This window comes from Phascolarctos cinereus, unplaced genomic scaffold (genome assembly GCF_003287225.1).
Source record: "Phascolarctos cinereus isolate Bilbo 61053 unplaced genomic scaffold, phaCin_HiC Scaffold_4;HRSCAF=312, whole genome shotgun sequence".
Classification (NCBI taxonomy): domain Eukaryota; kingdom Metazoa; phylum Chordata; class Mammalia; order Diprotodontia; family Phascolarctidae; genus Phascolarctos; species Phascolarctos cinereus.
In genome coordinates, this window is record NW_027555847.1 from 222,058,254 (window position 1) to 222,080,001 (window position 21,748).

Here is a 21,748-nt window from a genome sequence, read left to right on the forward strand (position 1 = left end):
AGGTTGCTTCAAGATTCAGAGACTTTCTCAGAAAAACGGAAGCATAAAAGGCAGAATTTGAACCCAGGTATTTCTGACTCCAAACCCAGGCCTTTATTGGCTCTGTCATGTTGGCTTCTGGGATGGGAATTGAATAACATTGTAACAATAACTTACAGTAGTGAGGAGATAAGTGCAGGCAGTGGGTGTAGCAGGAATTTGGGGAAGGGGGAGATTACTCAGTAGATTTCAGTCCTGCCTAAGACCCAAGGAAATGCACTCAGAACAGCTGACGCAGGCTAGTCTAATAAAAGACACATGCTGCAGGGCAAAAGAACTTGCTGGTTGAGAATCTTACTTCCATAATTTAAAAATATCTATGCCCTGAGACTGAAGCTTTGTGTCATGATTCTTTTCCTGAACCCCCATCTCCTTTCACTTGCTACTTTGGCCCAGAAGATGCTAATGCTGTGGAACCATAAGGCCTCCCCTGGAAGCCACAGCTTACCACCCCCCTTTCACAGACGCTGCCTCTAAAAACAGAAGATACCCAGGTTGGGGAGGGGGTGTGGCCGTACTTTTGTTTTTTTTCTCATAGGAACTGTGGACAACTTTTAGCTGAGGGGTGGAGGAGGGTACATGAAAATGAAGAGGAAATATTCTTTTGTTGATGAAGTTCAGTCTTAGAGAACTCCTCTATCTGCTGTGGGGAATGCGGTAATAGGTAATGAAGGGTATGTGGGGGGAAGGGAGAGGTGTGACATGCAAATGGTTCTTCCCTTCCTGGGCTAACAGTGGTTTGCCACTCCAGGTACAACAAATAGCTTTTTGATCTCTGTACAAATATGTAATAGTCCTGATTTTGTTAGTGCCTGGTAAATTTGGCAAATCTCCAACCTGGCCCCCAATTAGCCTATCCTTAGTGTGTGTGTGTGTGTGTGTGTGTGTGTGTGTGTGTGTGTGTGTGTAAGTTAGTCCGTCAGCACTTATTAAGCATTTACTGTGTGCAAGTCACTGTGCTAAGTGCTAGGGATACAAGAATAGGCATGTGTATGTGTGTAGACGTGTATGTATGACTGGAAAAAAGCATTGCTTTGGGAGTGAGAGGACCTAGGTTTAAATCTAACATCTAGGGGCAGCTAGGTGGCGCAGTGAATAGAGAACCGGCCCTGAAGTCAGGAGGACCTGAGTTCAAATGTGGTCTCAGACAAAATACTTGACATTTACTAGCTGTGTGACCTTGGGCAAGTCACTTAACCCCAACTGCCTAAAAAACAAAAACAAAGCAAAAAAAAAATCTAACATCCGACACTACCTGTGTGACCTTCAGCAAGTCATTTAGCCACTCTAGGCCTCAGTTTCTTTATCTGTAAAATGGAATGGCTATTGAGGTCCCTTTCAGTTCTAAACCTATAACTGTTATCCATAAGTTAAGTGTGTACACATGTATATGTGATCTCCCCCCAGTAGAATGGAAGCTCTAAGAGGGCAGACTGGTTTGATTTTTGCTCTTTTGTATCTTCTGCACCTAGCACAGTACTCAGCATATAGCACTTGCTGGATCAATGTTGGATTCCTTTCTTCATTGATCAGCACGGGTGGGATATGGGGAGGGGAATCGGGAGCCAGCAGGCCTTGAATTAATGGGCAGTTAGCCACCCGCCAACCCAGGCAGGTAGAGGGACGTAGTGGCCTTAACTAGCAATTCCTCAAAAGCAGCTGGTCTTTCTTGTTCCTTGAGGAGACAGAACTAATCCTGATTCTGTAAAAAGCTCTCCCTTTATATCTGCTTAATCGGCAAGCCTTTGCAGTGGGAATGCTTGGTCCAGTGTGGCGCACTTTTTGAATAGTTGTACAATTATTGCTTAATAACTGACTCATCTGGGGAATTGGGGTCCTATGGAAGATAAATCCCAGCTTAGAAGTCATTCTTCCTTGAACTTCACTTAGAATCTATTAAGGCTGGAAGGGCCCTTAGCCATCTTAAGAGCATCTTAAGCTAGGGTCTCTGAACTTTTATTTTTTTTTAATACACACACACACACACACATTTATTTGATAACTATATTTCAATACAATTGGATTCCTTTTCAATCCTAGATCTTTTATTTTATGAATTTAAAAGTGTTATTCTGAGAAGGAATTCCCTAGGCTCCACCAGATTGCCAGGAGTTCACAACACAAAAATGGTTCGGACTCCTTGACCTAAACAAATACCCTCATGTTACTGAAAAGGAAACTGAAGCACAGGAAGTTGCCCAAGGTCACTGAATGTAGAACTGGGACTGGAACCCAGGACTGTTGGCTCTTCATTTTTTTTCCCCACCAGAACACGTAGTTTACATTTCCTTTCAGGGGAAACGGACCTTTTCAGAGTCGGATTTGAAAAAGGGCATTGCTGATACAGAGAAGTGTCAGTGTTGATGTAGGGCAATCTCCATCCCTGTGGATCTCTAAGAACACGATACAGAAGCACAGCCTCATGACATTTCAAAGCTGTAAGGGACCTTAAGAGTTGCCTAGTCCACCGTACCTGAACAAGAATTCCTTATATAGTGTTGCCAACAAGTGGCCAGATAGGTTTGGCTTGAAGACCTTCAGTGAGGTTGGACCTTCACTACTTCCAAAGCAGCCCCATTCTACTTACTTTCTTACCATTAGGCAATTTTTTCTAACCCTAAGCCTCAATTTGACTCTAGGAGCCAAGCTAAGGGAAACTGCAAGTTCTGTTTCCTAGGGGACAGGCAGAACAATTTGAATCCCTCTTCCAATTTTTGACAATTTTTCAAATACTCCAGAGACAGCTACGATATCCCCATGAGTCTTTTCCTCTTGGGGCTGCTGTTTAGTCATTTGTAGTTGTGTCTGATTATTCAAGACCCCATTTGGGGTTTTCGTGGCAAAAGATGCTGTAGTGGTTTTCTGTTTCCTTCTCCAGCTCATTTTACAGATGAGGAAACTGAGGCAAACAAGGTGAAGTGACTTGCCCAGGGTCCCACAACTAGTCTGAGGCCAGATTTGAACTCAGGAAGATGAGTCTTCCTAAATCCAAGCTCAGTGCTCTACTCACCGTACCACCTAGCTGCCCTTTCTTAGGTCTAATCATCCTTATTTGCTTTAACTGGGCCTCTCCAAAGGGAAAGAGTGGGCCTAGAATGACTTCCTCAAACATCCTTCCAACTACAAAATTCTAAGGTTACACTTTGGAGAAGGCTGTCTTGGGGCAGCTGGGTGGCTCAGCAGATGAAGCATTGGACCCTAAGACAAGAAGACCTTAGCTCAAATCCTGCCCTAGATACTTATTAATTATGTGACCCTGGACAAGTATAATTAATTTCAGTTTCTTCATCTGTAAAACAGGGATAAAAATAACACCTGCAACCCGGGTTTGAAATGAGATAATATTTGAAAAGTGCTTTGCAAACCATAAAGTGTTATGTAAACATTGGATATTATTATTGCCTTTCTTTGTATCTCTAGCCCTTGACACAGTGCCTAGGATAACGTAAGAGTTTAATAAATGCCTGTTGACTGGTTGACCTGGCACAACTGAAGCTAAAGTCGAGTCAACAAGCTTTATTGAGCACCTGTAATATGGCAGGTATGATGCTAATTGTTGGAGATACAAGGAAAGGTTAAAAAATAGTCTGTTCTCAATGAGCTCAGCATCTAAGAGGAGAGACAACAGGCAAAGTTATGTACAAACAAGAGCTGTACTTTGGGACAATCTCAGAGGAATGCTGCTAGCATTTAGGGGGAAGGATTCTTGCAGAAGAGGGGATTTTAACTGAAACTTGGAGACTTAAAGCCAGGTGGAGGAGGTGAGGAGGGAGAAAATTACGGACATGTGGGGACAGCTGAAGAAAAGGAACAGCTAGGAGATGAACTGTCCTGTTCCCGGAGCAGCAGGGAGGCCAGTGTCCCTGGCTTGCAGAAGACAAGGTGGGGAGTAAGGTGTAAGAAGATTGGAAATGGAGGAGGAGGCTAAATTATAGAGGGCTTTAAAAGCCAAACAGAGGATTTTATATTGATCCTGGAGGTAATAGGCAGCTGGTAGAGTCTGCTAAACAGAGGGGTCATGCTTGCACTTTAAGATTACTTGGACTGCCCAATAGATGACAGACTAGAGAGAGAAGAGATTTGTGGCAGAGAGACCAAATAGCAGACTTGTGCATTAGTCCAGGTTCTAGGGGATAAGGGTCTGCACTAGAGTGGTGGCAGCACCAGAGGAGATATGGTGGATATGGGAGAGATTGTGGAGACTAAACTGTTTTCTCCTTGGATTAGAGTTGCAAAATTCATATTGAGGAATCATGAAAAACTTCAGCCTTAGTGATGGAGGAAACGAAATTTTCTTCTCTAGTGACCAAAAGAAAAGGAGATGGTTAACTGGTACTTCAGAGATGAACACCCCATCCCCACCCCCAACTTCAACAAAAAACTAACATATATGAAAAGGAAGTGGCATTGGAGAGTTTCCTGCATTCAAACCCCATGCTGAAGGATTAGTTTGCATCGGCAGATATTGAATGATTTGTCTAGGACTATATATCCACATACATAAAATCCAAGCCTGGCATGGGGAAAACCTCTTTGGGAGCACCGGTGTCAAATCCCCAGAAAGCTAGGGGACCCTGTTCTCAACTGAGTTCAGCTGTTGGAGACCCATGCCAGTGTGGCCATCTCCAAAGCCTTTACAAATCAATAAAGAGGGAGGGAGTATGGAAGGGAGAGAAGCCACTTCCCTTGAGCTACTCTTTTCTCAAATGGACATAGGATTGTTCTGCTGATGCCCAGAAATTAATACAGCTACAGAAGCTTTCTAGGACTTAAAATTAAATGTTCCCCATGTCATTATTTGTTCTATTTATCTTCCTCTTGAAACAGGAGGTTTAAACTTTGCGGGCCCTAGACTGCTGACTCAGCTGCCTCAGCCCAAACTCATAAAAATCTATTTAAAAAAGGTCCAATGATTTTATTTTCTGATCATAAATATGAAATTTAATTAGCAGCTCGCTGCTAATGAAGTCACTATGGAAGATGAGGCTCAAGATGCGGCAGAGGAACAGAACAGAACTTCAAACATAAAAACAAAGCAACCAGCCTGCAGGAAGGAATTTAACTCTTGCCATTCCACCTATCTTGGAAAATTTGTTGGCTCTTCTGGACTATAAATAAAGGGAAGAGCCAATCTGTGCATGCCAGGAATTCAAATTCAGATTCTGACTTTGATGCCAGCCTCGCTAGATCAGTGGGAAGCTCTAACACACCACAGAAGCAATGCATTTAGTCCCCGGGGCTGGAGTCCAGACTTGTTGTCATTCCCTAGACCCAACTTTCAGCTTGTATGAAGAAAAGTCTGACAGTCTTATCAAGTGTTGGGAAGGAGATGAGGGGGAAAATAAAGAATGGGAGGGGACCTTTGAAAGCACAATGAAAGGAAAACTAGTACAATATATAAATGCCCAAGGTATCATTCTCCCGCACTTAAAAAATACATTAATCCTCCAAGAGTATTTATTGTGGTCAGACTCTAGTATTAAAGTATTAAGATATTGAAATCCTGTTGGGCAAGAATCTGTTCCCCATATCCAGATCATGTTGTTATTATCTAAAGGGCTAATGTTCAAATCAACTGTCTATATGCAGAGCTGTGGATTTCCCAAACACATTGGAAGTTATCCAGTTCTAGCTGTCGCCCCGTTGAGATTAGCCAGATGAAGCTGACATTAATCACAGTTCAGATTTTAGCACTAGGGTTGTTATGTTTGTGAACACATATGGTGTCTGCATTTGTAGTTCTTAAAATTCATGTATGTGCAGTCAGGTTTGGGCTTCTGCACATAACCATTTTACATGTCCTTTGTACATCAAGCCATGTCTGTGTATACATGCATGTGAGTCTATGTTTCTGTGGGAGCGAGTACAAGAAACATTGGCCTACGAATGCCTAGGAGGAAGAGCTGCGATTCATGTTGATTGATTCTGCAGCACGATCCTTTAAACTCAGTTTGCAGTCAGGGCACACAGGATTACATTCTTGAAAAGACATTTATGGCTGAAGGTAATAGGGTATTTGAGGGAACTTTTTTTTTTTAAACTAAAGCATATTGTAATTCTGTTGGCTTCTCAGCTCAAGCTCCTTAGTACAAGAATGCACTTTTGTTCCCTTGTGTTCTTGGAGCTGTGGACAAATTTCTCCAAGTTTCATCACTTAACCTTACTGGCCAGCAAGGAGCCAGAACTCCTGTTTAGGCCCATTTGAAGAAGTGGGCCTTGTTTTAGGCAACAGATGTGTTCTTTTAAAGTTACATGTAACAGAATTTTTTTTTTTTGGGCAGTTGGGGTTAAGTGACTTGCCCAGGGTCACACAGCTACTAAGTGTCAAGTGTTTGGTCTGAGGCTGGATTTGAACTCAGGTCCTCCTGACTTCAGCACTGGTGCTCTATCCACTGTGCCACATAGCTAACCCACGTAACAGAACTTTTGCAAATCAAATATTCTTCTGACCCAATGGTTTACATTTGCCTACGCCCTCCAGGCCCCCAAGCATTGCCATTTGCCCTATTGGGCAGCACCTAAGGGCCACCAGGCCTTTCAATCCACCCTGCAACTGAAGTCTCCTAAAGGCACTGACTTCTTTGATTAAAATGTGAGCTTAAGAGCAGGGACTGTCTTGCTTTTCTAATTTATCTCTAGCCCTTAGCACAGTGCTTGGCACAGAGCAAGGGCTTAATAAATGTGTGGGTCTTTTTTTTTTATTCACTCTCAGGACAGTGATGCTTTAGCTCATTTGTATTCATTTGTATTTATCTTCAAATGGAAATAGTTCTAATCATTTTAGCTTTTCATCACCCTCCATTTTGTCCGGTAGTGATCAGCCAAAACACTTATACACAATAAAGGAATTTTCTATTTAAAGGAACCCTGTATTGAGGGCTTTTATTAAATGAAGAATTTTTCTTGTATAATTATAAATTATATATATTATTATATATAAATATATAATTATATATAAGTTACTATAGAGATAATTGTATAAATTGTTATACACAAACATATAAATTATATATACTTATCTTATTTATAAATATATAATTATAATACTTATATAACATATATACATATATAATTAATATAATCTATAAGGGATCTGTTTTGTAAATTTAAATTTTCATAGATTGTTGGGAGTTTTAAGGGGAAGGACATCTTTCAACTTGTTTGGAGAGAGGCTTGAGAGGCACCACATCTGTCCACAAACACTACCCCCAGTAGCATATGAAGATACCACCCTACCTTGACTGAAATTTCCAAACACCATAGAATCTAAAGGCTGAAAGGGACCTGATTGGTCATTTAGTTTGATCTGTACTGAAACAGGAATTCCCCTCTACAATATCCCTGATAAGTGGGCATCCAGGGTCTTCAACCTGAAGACCTCCGGTGGTAGAGGATCCACTACCTTTTGAGGCAGTCCATTTCTTTTTTGTACAGCTCTGATTGTAATCAGAGTTACTCCTTTTGTTAAACCACAAGGACAGATGCATTGTCTGCAGAAGGTCACTGTTGAAACGCACAGATTACCTGGGAAGAGATGGAGGTCCCTGAGGATCGCTTCTAGCCTTCTCCCATTAGGATGGATTAATTTATCAGACTGTCACCTTTGAAGGCCTAGAGTGCCTTGACCCTGAGGGGATGAGATAGAGGACATGTAAGTTTCAATCAGAGATATAGAAGGTGGAGAAGGAGAGGGAAAATAGAAGGGCAAAGCAGACAGCAGCATAGTCCATTTCTAAGGCTTAGGTGGGGCATAGGCCCTAGGACAACATGAAGGTTGGAAGACAAGACATTGGCCCTGGACATTGAGGTAGAGGGCACATTGCACCCAACCCAACCCTGACCACAGTACTTCAGAATTCTGCCTACGGTTGGCCCTGGTTTTACGTCACTGAAGCTGCCCCTCATAATACAAGGCACAAAAGAGAGTATAGCCTGGACAAAGTTGCATTGCTATATATATATCCTCAAGATTTTTTTTTTCTTTTAGGCAATTGGGGTTAAGTGACTTGCCCAAGGTCACACACCTAGTAAGTGTCAAGTGTTGGGTCTGAAGCCAGATTTGAACTCAGGTCCTCCTGACTTCAGGGCCGGTGCTCTATCCACTGTGCCACCTAGCTGCCCCTAATCCTCAAGATTTTTTAACTATGCTGCCTGAAAAGCCTGTAAGGGACAAAACTATTTCAAATTGCATAATTTCAGATACCAGAGACGAAGGTGGATGGACCATGTATGGAGGAGCAAGCTATAGGGAAGGGTGCTATCAGTATTCCTGGAACCACTATGTAGATGGCCACCTATTCTGTTTACACTTAAAGCCAACCTTATTTATTTTGTTGGTTTTAGTCATTTCAGTCATATTTGACTCTCTGTGACCCCACTTGGGGTTTTCTTGGCAAAAATACTGAAAGGGTTTGCCATTTTCTTCTCTGGCTCATTTTACAGATGAGGAAACTGAGGCAAAAAGGGTTAAATGACCTGCCCAGGGTCACACAGCTAGTAAATGTCTGAGGCCAGATTTGAACTCAGGAAGATGAGTCTTTTTAACTCCAGGCCTGGTGCTCTATCCACTACACCATTTCACTAAAGGAGGTAATTACTGTTTATGAATGCGGTGTTTGATGAGCCAGAGGAGTTCTTTGCTTTAGTAGATACTAATAAAATTCCTTCCTTTAGAAGTGTTCCTACCATGTCTTTCAAAGGAAGCATAATACCACATACCAAGATATGATACATATGTTTATTACAGAATAAACAGATCTCCAAAGAAATACAATACAGGGGGGCTCTTGAGCATTATTTTGCTTGTGAAGAGAGCATGCTAACTTGCTGTACCTTATGCACTTTCCGCATGAAATAATTCTTGCTTCCATGCACTTCCTCCAATCCAAACACTGGCAATTAATTTCTCTCAAAGACATCACATGACACTTTGTTTTATTAAGTCTGTAGTGTATTTCTTATGCAATATTGTGTATCATAGCTACAGGTTTTGGAGTCTTATCGTCCTACTGGATTATAAATTCCTTGAGGGCAGAGACCACGTCTTAGCTAAATTTTGCATCTTAGTAGCATAGGGTGCTGCAAACAGTAGGTATCACAAAACATGTTTGTTGTTGTAGGTAAGTAATGCCAGTTTTATTTTTTAAAAAACATACTAGAGCTTACATAGATAAATGAATTTTCGTTCCTTCAAAGTAGTCACCTTGGGCAGCCATCCACTTATTCCAACAATTATTCCTGCCATTAATCAAAGCATTTTTGGACTTTTTTTTTATCGGCTTTCAGATCCATTTTATGAGCTTCCCAAGAGATTCCTTCTTTGTCTTTAACCCCACTTGGTATGATCCAGCTTATTCATCAAATCTGGCTGGCTACAAATGATTTTTGGTTATTTTTTTTAAGCAAACAAAACAAAGCAAAAAACAAACCCAACATCAAAGGACAATGGGAATTCCAAAAGGGGAGTTACTAATAAGTTTTAAGAAATGGCATTAGTTGGTATAAATGTATCTTTGGAAATGTGAAATTTATCTGTATATACACACATGCACACACATATGTTGGATATATTTGTTAATTTTTTGTAGTAAGCACAAGTTTATTAATGGAAGCCTGTGTTCTCAGTTCTAGCAACTGAAGATAGAACGTTATCCTATAGTATAGGCAGAGAACATATTCAGAATATATATGTATGTACATATATGATGATGATGATGATGATGATGATGATGATAGCTGGCATTTATATAACACATTAAGGTTTGCAAAGTGCCTTATCAAATATTATCTCATTTAATTCTCACAACAACCCTGGGAGGTGGCTGCTGTTATTATCTCCACTTTATAGATGAGGAAACTGAGGCAGATAGAGGTTAAGTGACTTGCCCTGAGTCACACAGTCAGTAAGTGTCTGAGGCTGGATTTGATTTCAGGTCCTCCTGACTATATTTTATATATATATATATATATATATATATATATATATATATATATATATATATATATATATATATATATATATATATATATACAGAGATAGCTGGCTATAACTATAATTAGTTGTGTCCCACATTGTTTCAGAACAATTTTGTTGGAGCACACCTAGGTATTTCTTCCCCAGTCCACAAATAATGCAACCTAAGTTGATAATAGTATACAGGCACTACTCCCTCGAGAAGACGAAATTCAGCAATGGCAGCTAGAGATTTAGGGAGAAGAAAATATGGCTCTTGAAACATAGTATGTGCTTGATGGCTTGAGGCTTCTAGACAGGAACCTAAATGGGAGATTGGAAAGAAACAGTTTTATTTGTAATAAAGCAAAGAAAGAGAGAGAAATCTAGGACACAGAGGCAGAGTGTTGCCCCACGGTATCCCATAGGTTTTTGTTTCAGTCCCCATGTCATCTAGATAGTGGGCTGGTCTTGAACCTCACAAATGTGATAACAAAGCAATGAGATTGTTGCAGAATCAAGTTAATCACAGAGATTACAGATCTAGAGCTGAAAGGGATTTCAAAGGTCATCTAATCCAACCTCCTCATTTTACAGATGAAGGAACTGAGGCCTACAGAGGTATTATGACTTCGTTCAAGATCACACATATAGCAAGGAGCACAGCTGGGATTTGAACCCAGGTGCTTTCACTCCAAATCCACTAGTCTTCCTTATTGTTGTTCACTCATTTCAGTCATGTCTAACTTTTTATGACCCTATTTGGGGATTTCTTGGCAAAGAAACTGGAGTAGTTTGCCATTTCCTCCTCCAGCTAATTCTATAGAAGAGGAAACTGAGGCAAACAGGGTTAAATGACTTGCCTAAGGTCATACAGCTAGTGAGTATCTAAGACTGGATTTGAACTTAGGAAGATGAGTTTTCCTGACTCCAGATCTGGCACTCTATCCACCGCACTCCCTAGCTGCCCATTAGTCTTTCTATTACACTATTAACTAGAGTTCCATTTCCACTCCAGAAAGAAACTGAAGAAGGAGTCCTTTGAACATCTACTAATCTTTTCTCTGGTATTACTAACAACACTTACATTTCCTATGCACCACAAAAAAATTCTCAGAAGACCACACTACCCCTATGGTCCTGTGTCAGAACGCTCCCCCCCCCAAAACCCCCCCACAAACTCTGGAATAGATAGATGTACATTTATATCTAAATATCTAGATCTATATGCATATCTATCTATATGTCCATATCTCTATCTAATCTGTATTTTTTTGCCTGTCAATTCAGATCTGCTATTTGCCAGCTGCAGATGTGAATTTATCTTAGGAGGGGACAAGAAGGGGAGTGTTAACACACGAGGAATAACAAAAATGGAGTTAACAAAGATAGAGGTGACTTTTTGGGTTCCCTATTACCAGGAGTGATTAATTTGCAGCCTTTTACATGCTAATGTTTCCCTGCCTTCTGCCAGTAATAAATAACCAATATGCTTTAATACCTAGTTATTATTCATCCCTCTCCGATATTTGGATTTTGATTCTTTGCTGCAGCTCAATCACATTGGATTCCTTTAACCGGGACAGCTCCATTAAGACTCCTCTCCAAGGACATCCTGGCAGCTGGGGTGACAGTAATGGATAACGGGTGACATAAAAGAATGGGAAACTGCAACACGAAATATTAGCAGCCATGGGGAAAGTAAGGGGGAACTATAATAGAAGGCACCCACCAAACTACATTTAAGCAACGGTAAGGTTGTGACACAAACCAATAAAACGAGAAAACTCACAGTTAAAGCTGACACACCATTCTTAACTTGTCCTGTTTTGCCTGGTTACTGCCCTGCAAAAATGTAGTTCTCTTTAATCACCATGCTGACAACGCAATGCTTCTCATGTACAGTGGAATGAGGAAAGGATGGCGTGCCAGTTCCTAACTGTGCATTTCCTTGGGGTTTTGGGGGTTGATTTAGTTCTCACTTTCTGCACGTTAGCTTCTTCCTGTTGTTCCTCAAACAAAAGGACAGACACACAAATAAAAGATCTTTAATAAACTTGTTTCTTCACTGACCATCTACTCTCCAAAGAATTCTAAATCTTTCTCTCCATCCTGATCATCTGCCATCTTGAAACATCTCATATTCTCTCTCTGGAATAGGTCTCCTTCAGAGGGAGGACTGGAGTTGGTGGTGCTGGTGAACTAGTTTAGCATCCTTCGTGATTGCCAGTGACAGTGGTGTGGTTTCATGGTGTGTCGTGGGGGTTGTCTCAAAGAATTCAGACTCAGACCACCTCCAATCCAAGTGAAGACATTTATTGAGGATTATGCTCTCCAGCGGGCTGAGTTCCAAGAGGAATCAGCAACTTCAGGAAGATGAGACAGGCAATTTTATACTGTAATGATGCTGATTACACAACAGAAATTATGAATATTAAAAAGGTAGGAGGGACTTGTCAATGGATTAGGTAATAGGTGAGGCATCCCAGCCTTGGTGGAACTGCACATGTGATTATTCACAATGCATACAGAAAAACCCATTTGTGGTGGGGCATTAATATATGACAATGACATTATAATAAGCCTCTCTAAGTCATAAGTTTACTCTAGGTCAGTTCTTTACTATTACTGCACATATGTCTACTTACGGAAAGTCCCTTCTATTGTTTTGGGGTCCATATCCTGCTCAGACACCCTGGTGGTGCTGCTTTCTGATTGGCTGGCAATTGTGGTCCTCTCTGAGAGTAGATGGATGTGATTGTGGTTGAGTGCATGGACACACCTGCTGTTTCTGTGGGAAATGTGAAGAATGGGTCTGGGGGCAGTGGCTAGCTAGAGGCAGTAGCTAGCATGCCATCACATGGACACACCTGTTGTTCTAGTGGGGCATGAGTTCATGGACACGCTTGTTGTTTTTGTGAGGCAGTGAGACATATATGAGGAAGTTATGATATTGAGTCAGGGGGGAGGGGCAGTGGCTATATTGAGTCTGGGGGCAGCAGCTAGCTAGGGGCAGTTGGCCTGCTGTTCAGTGAGGTCTATGATTGAGTCTGGGGGCCTGTGGTGTGGTTAAAGCCAGATTGGGTGATTAAATCAGAACATGCCTGCTGTTCTGTGAGGCCCATAATGAAGTTAGAATATCGGGGCTGGGGGCAGATTTATTAGGATTCCATCAATGGGAACCTCACTACTTCACACTTTGGACAGTTCTAATTCTCAGAGAATTTTTAGAATCCTTGGATTATGGAACAGGTGCTGGATTCTACTTCCCCAGAACTCCCACCCCATTGCCACTAGTTTTGCCCTATGGAGTCACACAGAACAAATCTAAAACCTTCCAAAGGACAGCCCATAATATATTTGAAGATAGTTATGTTTCTACTAAGTCTACAAGCCTCACTTCACTCACAAACTCAGAGTTTAGAACTGGAAGGGATTGAGGAAATCATGTAATCCAACCCCCTCATTTTATAGACATCCTGGCCCCATGTTCTTCTGCTACTTTTCCAAAAACAAAAACTGTGCCTTCATTTCACTCTAGGAGGGTAGATGTATTGGGAAATCTACAGCTCTGCTGGGACAACTCAGCCTTGATTTGTTAGGTCCTTGTTTTCTCAGCTCTAGTAACTGTACACATATTCTGCTAAGGAGGCAGACAGATCCAGCGGGGGCTCTAACAGGAAAGTTTGGGACAAACTTGACCTTGTTGTGCATGACCCATAATGGATTTTCCACATTGATTTTTATCTCTCTCTCTCTCTCTCTGAAACTAGACAGCTCTAATTCTACACATCTGGTTGTATATACCTCTGTATCCTTGTCTGTAAAGTGGGGGTTATGATGTCCATTTTTCCTACCTGGTAGGGTTGTGAAAGATTCACCGAATGCTTCAAAAAGTAAAAAAAAAAAGACTTTAAAAATGCAAGGTACCACTACCACCATCATCATCATCATCATCTTATCTGGTACAAACTCTCATAATAAAAAAGCAGCTGCATAATAACCCTGTAGTCATGAATGCAGTATTAGGTTATGCAAGTTCTTATTCCACCTGCCACAGTTTTCTGTGCTCCAGCCTGATTAATTACGGCTGGCTGGCTTATTCATAATAGTTCTGTACCATAAGAATAGACCTGCCCCTGCCCCTAAGCATCTCCAACATGATGTGGGAGCACCAAGGTGAGAGGGTATGCATGACCTTGGGAGGGCCAGAGATAAGGGAACTCATTCAACTGTCTAAGGGCAACCTGGGAAGGCTTGCCTTTCCCTCTTCTCCACCCCCCAAATTAATTTCTTTCTCATTTGGATCTATTCCACAAGAAAAGGGATTGCTTCCAAAGCATGCAATATGTAAAGCTTCAGTCTTCAATCCATTACTGGCTTATTCCAGCAGGTTACTATGGAAATAGCGTGTCAAGTCCCTACTGGTCTGGAACATTTATTGAATCCCAAGTGAATGAGTGTTAATGGTATGAGGGCCACAGGGGGCCAACAAGACCCACTCCTAGGCAGACTTACAATTTCTGGGCTCTAGACAGGAGGGGGAAGAAAATGACAAGAGAGGGTCAAGAGAAAAAAAAAGCAGCAGCACACAGAGCCATAAAAATAGCAGGGTGTGATCAGCTGCTGTGCTGGAGAAATGTGTCCTAGAGAGTTTCAAGGATAGTCAACAGCTACACCTCAGAGAATTAAAGGAATGGAACCCGACTATATGATCACCAGTTTTGACGACTTACAGCTCCTTGCAAGTTCACAAACCACCATGGATTATGGCACACACTTTGCTTGCTAGTGAATGAGGCCATTGAGCCCTGGATTGGGGTCCAAGCAGCCAACTCCCACTGTTTACTCATCGTGAGACACTAGACAAGTCACAACTCCTTTGCCTAAGTATTCTTATCTGTAAAATGAAGGGGTTGGACTAAAAACCTCTTAAGTCCCTTTCAAATCTTAATTGGTGATCTTGTAAATAAACATTTCCAACAATTTCCAATCAACTCATGTTCAAGTATATCAGATGTTTATCAGAACAGTGCTAGATACTATGGAGGACAGAGAAGATTTTCAAATACTGGCCTGCTACTTATAGTTTGTGTGACCTTGGGAAAGTCATCCTTTTTCCAGTCCTCTGTGGACCTCAGTATCCTCAACTTTAAAATGATTGGATTGAACCCTAAGAATCAATTCAGTAACAGGCAGCTGAGTGGCATAGGGAATAGCTTGTGGGACCGCTTCAGTCATTTCAGACTCCTTGGAGTTTCCTTGGCAAAGATACTAGAGTGGTTCACCATTTCCTTCTCCAGCTCATTTTATAGATGAGGAAACTGAGGCAAACAGGGTTAAATGATTAGCCCAGAGTCACACAGCTAGTAAGTATCTGAGGTCAGATTTGAACTCAGGAAGAGGAATCTTTTTGACTCCAGGCCCAACAGCCTACCCATTGTGCCACCTAGGAGTCAGGAAGACATGAATTCAAATCCTGCCTTCAACACTTGCTAGCTTTAGTTTTTTCGACACTTAACTTCTCTAGGTACTAGTATCCTCATCTGTAAAATGGAACTAGCAATAGCACCTGCCTCAAGAAGATGCAAAGCTGTCACTCTTTGCAGATGACATGATGATATACTTAGAGAATTTGAGAGAATCAAGTAAAAAACTACTTGAAATAATAAACAACTTTAGCAAAGTTGCAGGCTATAAAATAAACCCACATAAATCATCAGCATTTCTATATATTACCAACAAAGCCCAACAGCAAGAGATAGAAAGAGAAATCCCATTTAAACTTACTGTAGACATTATAAAATATTTAGGAGTCTACCTCCCAAAACAAACCCAGGAGCTCTATGATCACAATTACAAAACACTTTTCGCACAAATAAAATCGGATCTAAATAATTGGAAAAACATCAGCTGCTCATGGGTAGGCCGAGCTAATATGACAAAAATGACAGTCCTACCTAAGCTAATTTACTTATTCAGTGCCATACCAAACTACCAAAAAATTATTTTATAGAGTTAGAAAAAATAATAACAAGATTCATTTGGAAGAATAAAAGGTCCAGAATATCAAAGGAACTAATGAAAAGAAATGCAGGGGAAGGTGGCCTAGCAATTCCAGATCTTAAATTGTATTATAAAGCAGCAATCATCAAAACTGCTTGGTACTGGCTAAGAAATAGAGTGGTGGGTCTGTGGAATAGGCTAAATATGCAAGATACAGTAGTCAATGATTATAGTAATTTATTGTTTGATAAACCCAAAGACCCCAGCTTCTGGGATAAGAACCCACTCTTTGAAAAAACTGCTGGGAAAACTGGAAAAAAGCATGGCAGAAACTAGGCATAGACCCAAATCTCACACCCTATACCAAAATAAAGTCAAAATGGGTTCATAACTTAGATACAAAGGCTGATACCATAAGCAAACTGGGAGAACAAGGAATAGTTTACATATCAGATCTATGGAGAACAGAAGAATTCATTACCAAACAGGAAATAGAGAACATTACGAAAAGCAAAATGGGTAATTTTGATCACATTAAATTGAAAGGTTTTTGCACAAAGGCAATGCAACTAAAATTAGAAGGAAGGTAGAAAATTGGGAAGGAATTTTTACAACCGGTCTCTCTGATAAGGGCCCTATTTCTAAAATATATAGAGAATTAAGACAAATTTATAAGAATACAAGCCATTCCACAATTGATAAATGGTCAAAGGATATGAACAGACAGTTCTCAGATGAAGAAATTAAAGCCATCTATAGTCATATGAAAAAATGCTTTAAATCATTATTGATTAGAGAAATGCAAATCAAAACAACTCTGAGGTACCACATCACACCTATCAGATTGGCCAACATGACAAAACAGGAAAATGATAAATGTTGGAGAAGATGTGGGAAAACTGGGACATTGATGCATTGTTGGTGGAGTTATGAAATAATCCAACCATTTTGGAGAACAATTTGGAACTATGCCCAAAGGGGTATAAAAATGTGCATACCCTTTGACCCAGCAATAGCACTTCTAGGGCTATATCCCAAAGAGATCATACAAATGGGAAAAGGACCCACATGTACAAAAATATTCATAGCAGCCTTTGACCCAGCAATAGCACTTCTAGGGCTATATCCCAAAGAGATCATACAAATGGGAAAAGGACCCACATGTACAAAAATATTCACAGCACCTCTTTTTGTGATGGCAAAGAACTGGAAATTGAGAGGATGCCCCTCAATTGGGGAATGGCTGAGCAAGTTGTGGCATATGAATGTAATGGAATACTATTGTGCTATAAGAAAGGATGAACAGGCTAACTTCAGAAAAACCTGGAAAGACTTGTATGGTCTGATGCTGAGTGAAGTGAGTAGAAGCAAGAGAACATTGTACACAATAACAGCCACGTTGTGTGATGACTAATACTGATAAACTTAACCCTTTTCAGAAATACAAGGATCTAAGTCATCTCCAGAGGCCTCACAATGGAAAATGCTGTCCATATCCAAAGAAAGAACTATGGAAGTTGAATCACTGTCATTTTTTTCCCTTTTCTGTTGAGTTTTGTTTTCTCTTTCTGATGGTTCCTCATATTGGTTTTAATTTTTACTTACAACTTCACTAATGTGAAAATACGTTTAATAGGAATGTATACGTATAGCCTATATCAGATTGTGCGCTGTCTTGGGGAGGGTGGTGGGGAGGAAGGGGGAGAAAAATTTTCAACTCAAAAGCATATGGAAGTGATTGTTGATATATCAAAATAAATTAATAAAATTTTAAAAAAGAAAAAAAATAGCACCTGCCTCCCAAAGTTGTTGTGAGGGCTAAATGAGGTAATGTATGTAAAGTACATTATGAATCTTAACAAGTTATATAAATGTTTGCCATTATTATTCCAACTCTATATCCCATCATTCCATATGACGTGGTCCCTTGCCTGAAGGCACTTAAAATCAAGTTGGAGAGAAAAACCCAATACATATGAAAAGATTTTTCTATTAAGGTTCTACTCTGGTAGTTCAGGATGGCAGGAGGGTGATCCTTGTTTTTCAGTCTATGCCAGGAATCCAAGCTTTGGCAGATCCTTCCAAGGTGGAAAGGCTTTGAGTAGGGCCCAGTGACAGATTGTGTGTCTGTCTTCTGAGCACAAGCCAATCTACGCTTGGAGAAGTATATCACAAGCGGGCTGATGACCAGCTACATACAACAACAAGCTGTAAGACTACATGGATCACACAGCTATGCTGCAGCTGTTGTTGTTCAGAATGTGGAGGGGGTTGCAAATGGCATTAGTGGAGAGATAATCCAGCCATACAGAGGAAATCTGTTGAAATACTATAGAAGGAATGAAGTGTTGGTTTTGGAGTCCAAGGATCTGGGTTAGAATCTTGGCTCTGCACTTAGTACCTATATGACCACTCAAGTTCATTGTGCCTCTGTTTCCTCATCTGTAAAATGAGAAGATTGGACCAGATGACTTCTAAGGTTCCTCCCAGCCCTGTATGATCTTCAAATTAGAGACAGATGCAACATTATATAATTATGTATTGGTGTACCAACTCAGTGATTTCTTGATTTCAACAAAGCATCTGGACAAAGCTTCCTTGTAGATATCCTTATGGATTAGATGATGGAATGTGGACTGGGTAACACATTAAAGTGAGGTTGATGCATACCTAGTTGAACAAACATACTCAAGCAATGCTAATGAATGGTCATAGGACCACTTGGAGGGAAGATTCCAGTAGATAGTCACAGAGTTCTGCTCTTGACCCTATTCTGTTCAACATTTTTATCAATGGTTGGGATGAAGATAGATAGAGAATGGACACCTATCAAATCTGTAGAAGGTACAAGGCTGAAAGGGATGGCTAATGTGAGTAACCAAATCAATATGCAGAATGGATTGCCAACAGGCTAAAAACCAACAAGATGAAATTTGTTAAGGATAAATACAAAGTCCTCCAGTGAGGTTAAATTATTATTCTTCAAAGACACTAGCACAGGATGGGGAAGACCTAGCTTGGCATTGTTTTGTGTAGGGGGAAGAAGCTTTGGGGTATTTTGTGGACCACAAGCTTAATGAGTCAACTGTGTGATTCAGCAGTTAAAAAAACCCAAAAACTAATGCAACCTAAGTTTGCATTAATTGAAGTACAATGTTCAGCTCAGGGGAGATGACAAATCCACTGTATTTTGTGCTGATCAGACTACACAGAATTATAAAATCATAGATTTCAAAGAGACTGTAGAGGTCACTTGGTGACTCCTTTATTCCGTAAATGAGGAAAGGGAGACCCAGAAAGGCTAAGTGATTTGTCCAGGGTCACATGGCCAGGAAGCATCTGAAGTGGAATTTGAACCTAGATCTTCTGTACTCAGTGCTCCTTGGACTTATTTCTCAAGATAAAAAAACAAACAAAAAGCTTTCTCTTTGGCTTTTAAAGCCTACCCACAACCTGTCCTCTTCCTAACTTTCTCGTGTTCTTACACCTTACTCCTCTCAAGCACTTTATTAACTGTGTGATACTGGGAAAATCACTTAACCACTGTTTGCCTCGGTTTCCTGAACTGAGATATGAGATAACACCACTACCTACCTCAAAGTGTTATTGTAAGAATCAAATTAGATATTCGTAAAGTGCTTAGCATGGTTTCTGGGACAGAGTAGGTGCCATATAAATGTTTATTCCCAACTCCCCCCTCCACTAGCTTCCCTGCTATTCTGGAACAACACATTCTATCTCCTGACTTCATGAATTTTCATTGGCTGTCCATCATGCCTAAAATTCTCTCTCTCTTCATCTCTGCCTACTTTCTTCCCAGGCTCCCCTCAAAGTCCTCCTAAAGCTGGCACCTTCCCTTTGAGTTATCTCCAATTTATTCTGTCTGCATCTTGTTTATATACAATTATTTGCACATTGTCTTTCCCATTAGATTGTGAGCTCCTTGAGAGTAGGAACTGTTTTTTTTTTCACCTGTGCATCCCCAGCACATAGTACGGTGCTTGAAACATAGTAGGTGTTTAACAAATGCTTGTTGAGTTCAGTTGATTTTAACTCTCCTCTACACTGCGCTGCCATTTAGAATGCTGCATTCGGGTCTGGGAACCACATTTTAGGAAGGACACTGACAAACTAATATGTATGCATATGACAGTGATGAGGATGGTAAAGAATCTGGAAATCTTGTCATACGAGGAAAGGTTGTGTGGCAAGTGGGCATATTTACCTTGGAAAGGGGAAGCCAGTTGATAGCTAAAGAGCTACCATGTGAAAGAGGAAGCAAATTTGTTCTAAATATGCTCCAAAGGCAAAACTAGAACCAATGGGTGGAAACTACAAAGAAATAGATTGTAGCACAACATGAGGTAAGACACTGTAGCACAACATAGGAAATGACTTTCTAATTTTGCTGTGTAACAATGGATGGTGGGCTTCCCATGACTGAAGGTATTCAAAGGCTGGGTGACTGAAGGATGAGTGACTTCATTTCAAGTCACTTCCAATGATAGTATTTTATAATTATGATCCTTTGACTATAAATAGACAAGGAATTTAAAGAAGAAAGAGGTCTGTGTGGATTGAAATCATCAGAGAAAACTTCCTGGAGAAGAGATTTCAACTAAGATTTTAAAGATGGGTGGAATGTGGATAAATAGAGAGAAAGAGAAAAAGGGTCTTGGATGGGAAGAAAATGCACCAAAGTGGGAATGAGCCTGTTCAGAGTGGTGAATATGTGTTGAGTAGCAGTGGGAAATGGGTTGGATAGGAAGGACAGGGACAGATTATAGAGGGCTCCAAAAATAAGACAAAAGAATACTCGACTGTGTATAGCCCACCATCAATCAGCCAACAAGGATTTATGAAGAACCTACTATGTGCCAACTACTGTGCCAAATGCTGGGGAAACAAAGACAAAAGTGAAATAATGCCTTCTCTCAAGGACCTTACATTGCAATGGTAGAGACAACACATACACTTACAAATATCCCCTAAATGGCACTTGAGCATGACCTGCCTTGTCTCCTTTACCTGTGTATTTCCCAATAGAGGGATATGTTTAATTTTCAGCTTTTGCCCTCTCTTTGTGAAGGAGCAGAGAGAATGAGGGTAAGAAGATAGTGAGAAAGGGAATGAAGAAAGATAGCATGCCATCGTGGATTTCTGGACTTGAAGTCAGAAAAGATCTGAATTCAAATCCCAATTCAGACACTTACTACCTATGTGACCATGGGCAAATTACTTAACTTCTCTTGGCCTCAGTTTCCCTATCTATAAAATGAGAGCACTAGATTCAATGGCCTCTAAGGTCCCTTATAGCTCTAGATCTAAGATTATACAGATGGAAATGAGACACTGGTATTTCATCAAGGCTTTATTTTATACCGAATGGCTTTCATGTCCAAAGGCAGAGCACCCACACCTGTTATCTGTCAGCTTTCAACTTTAATGAAAAGAAATGTTCCAGGCAGGGAAGGAGCCAAACTAGATTTAACACACAACTCAACTAGGGAATTATCCAAGAACCACTTCTTCCCTCTATGGCTTTAAAATGAACCTGTGAAAGGTGCCTGAGTAGGTCAGGCTGTGCCAATTTTTTAAAAGTTAGCTCAGTTCTATGTCCACCTAGGTGCTCAGTAAGAGCTGGTGATGATAATGATGATGGTGAATCCATGAACATTAAGCTGTCTTTCTACAACAAACTCTTTAATGCAGCATCAGGAATCAAAGGGCTAAGTGTTCAGTAATCTCTAC

The 21,748-nt window shown here is 40.6% G+C and overlaps 1 protein-coding gene across 5 annotated transcripts in view; it reads right to left on the minus strand.

Moving 5' to 3' along the window:
* The window catches only part of CARD11 (caspase recruitment domain family member 11), a 133,411-nt gene that overhangs the window by 84,395 nt on the left and 27,268 nt on the right, over positions 1–21,748 (minus strand). For 2 of the 5 annotated variants that reach the window (XM_020975234.2, XM_020975232.2), the window contains one exon: positions 7,564–7,666. The exons of 2 other annotated variants lie outside the window; for them this stretch is intronic. The gene's annotated coding sequence lies outside the window, so the exon portion shown is untranslated. Of the gene's footprint in view, positions 1–7,563; positions 7,667–11,783; positions 11,995–21,748 lie in introns of all 5 variants that reach the window. One more of the 5 variants, XM_078152929.1, reaches the window with a different exon arrangement.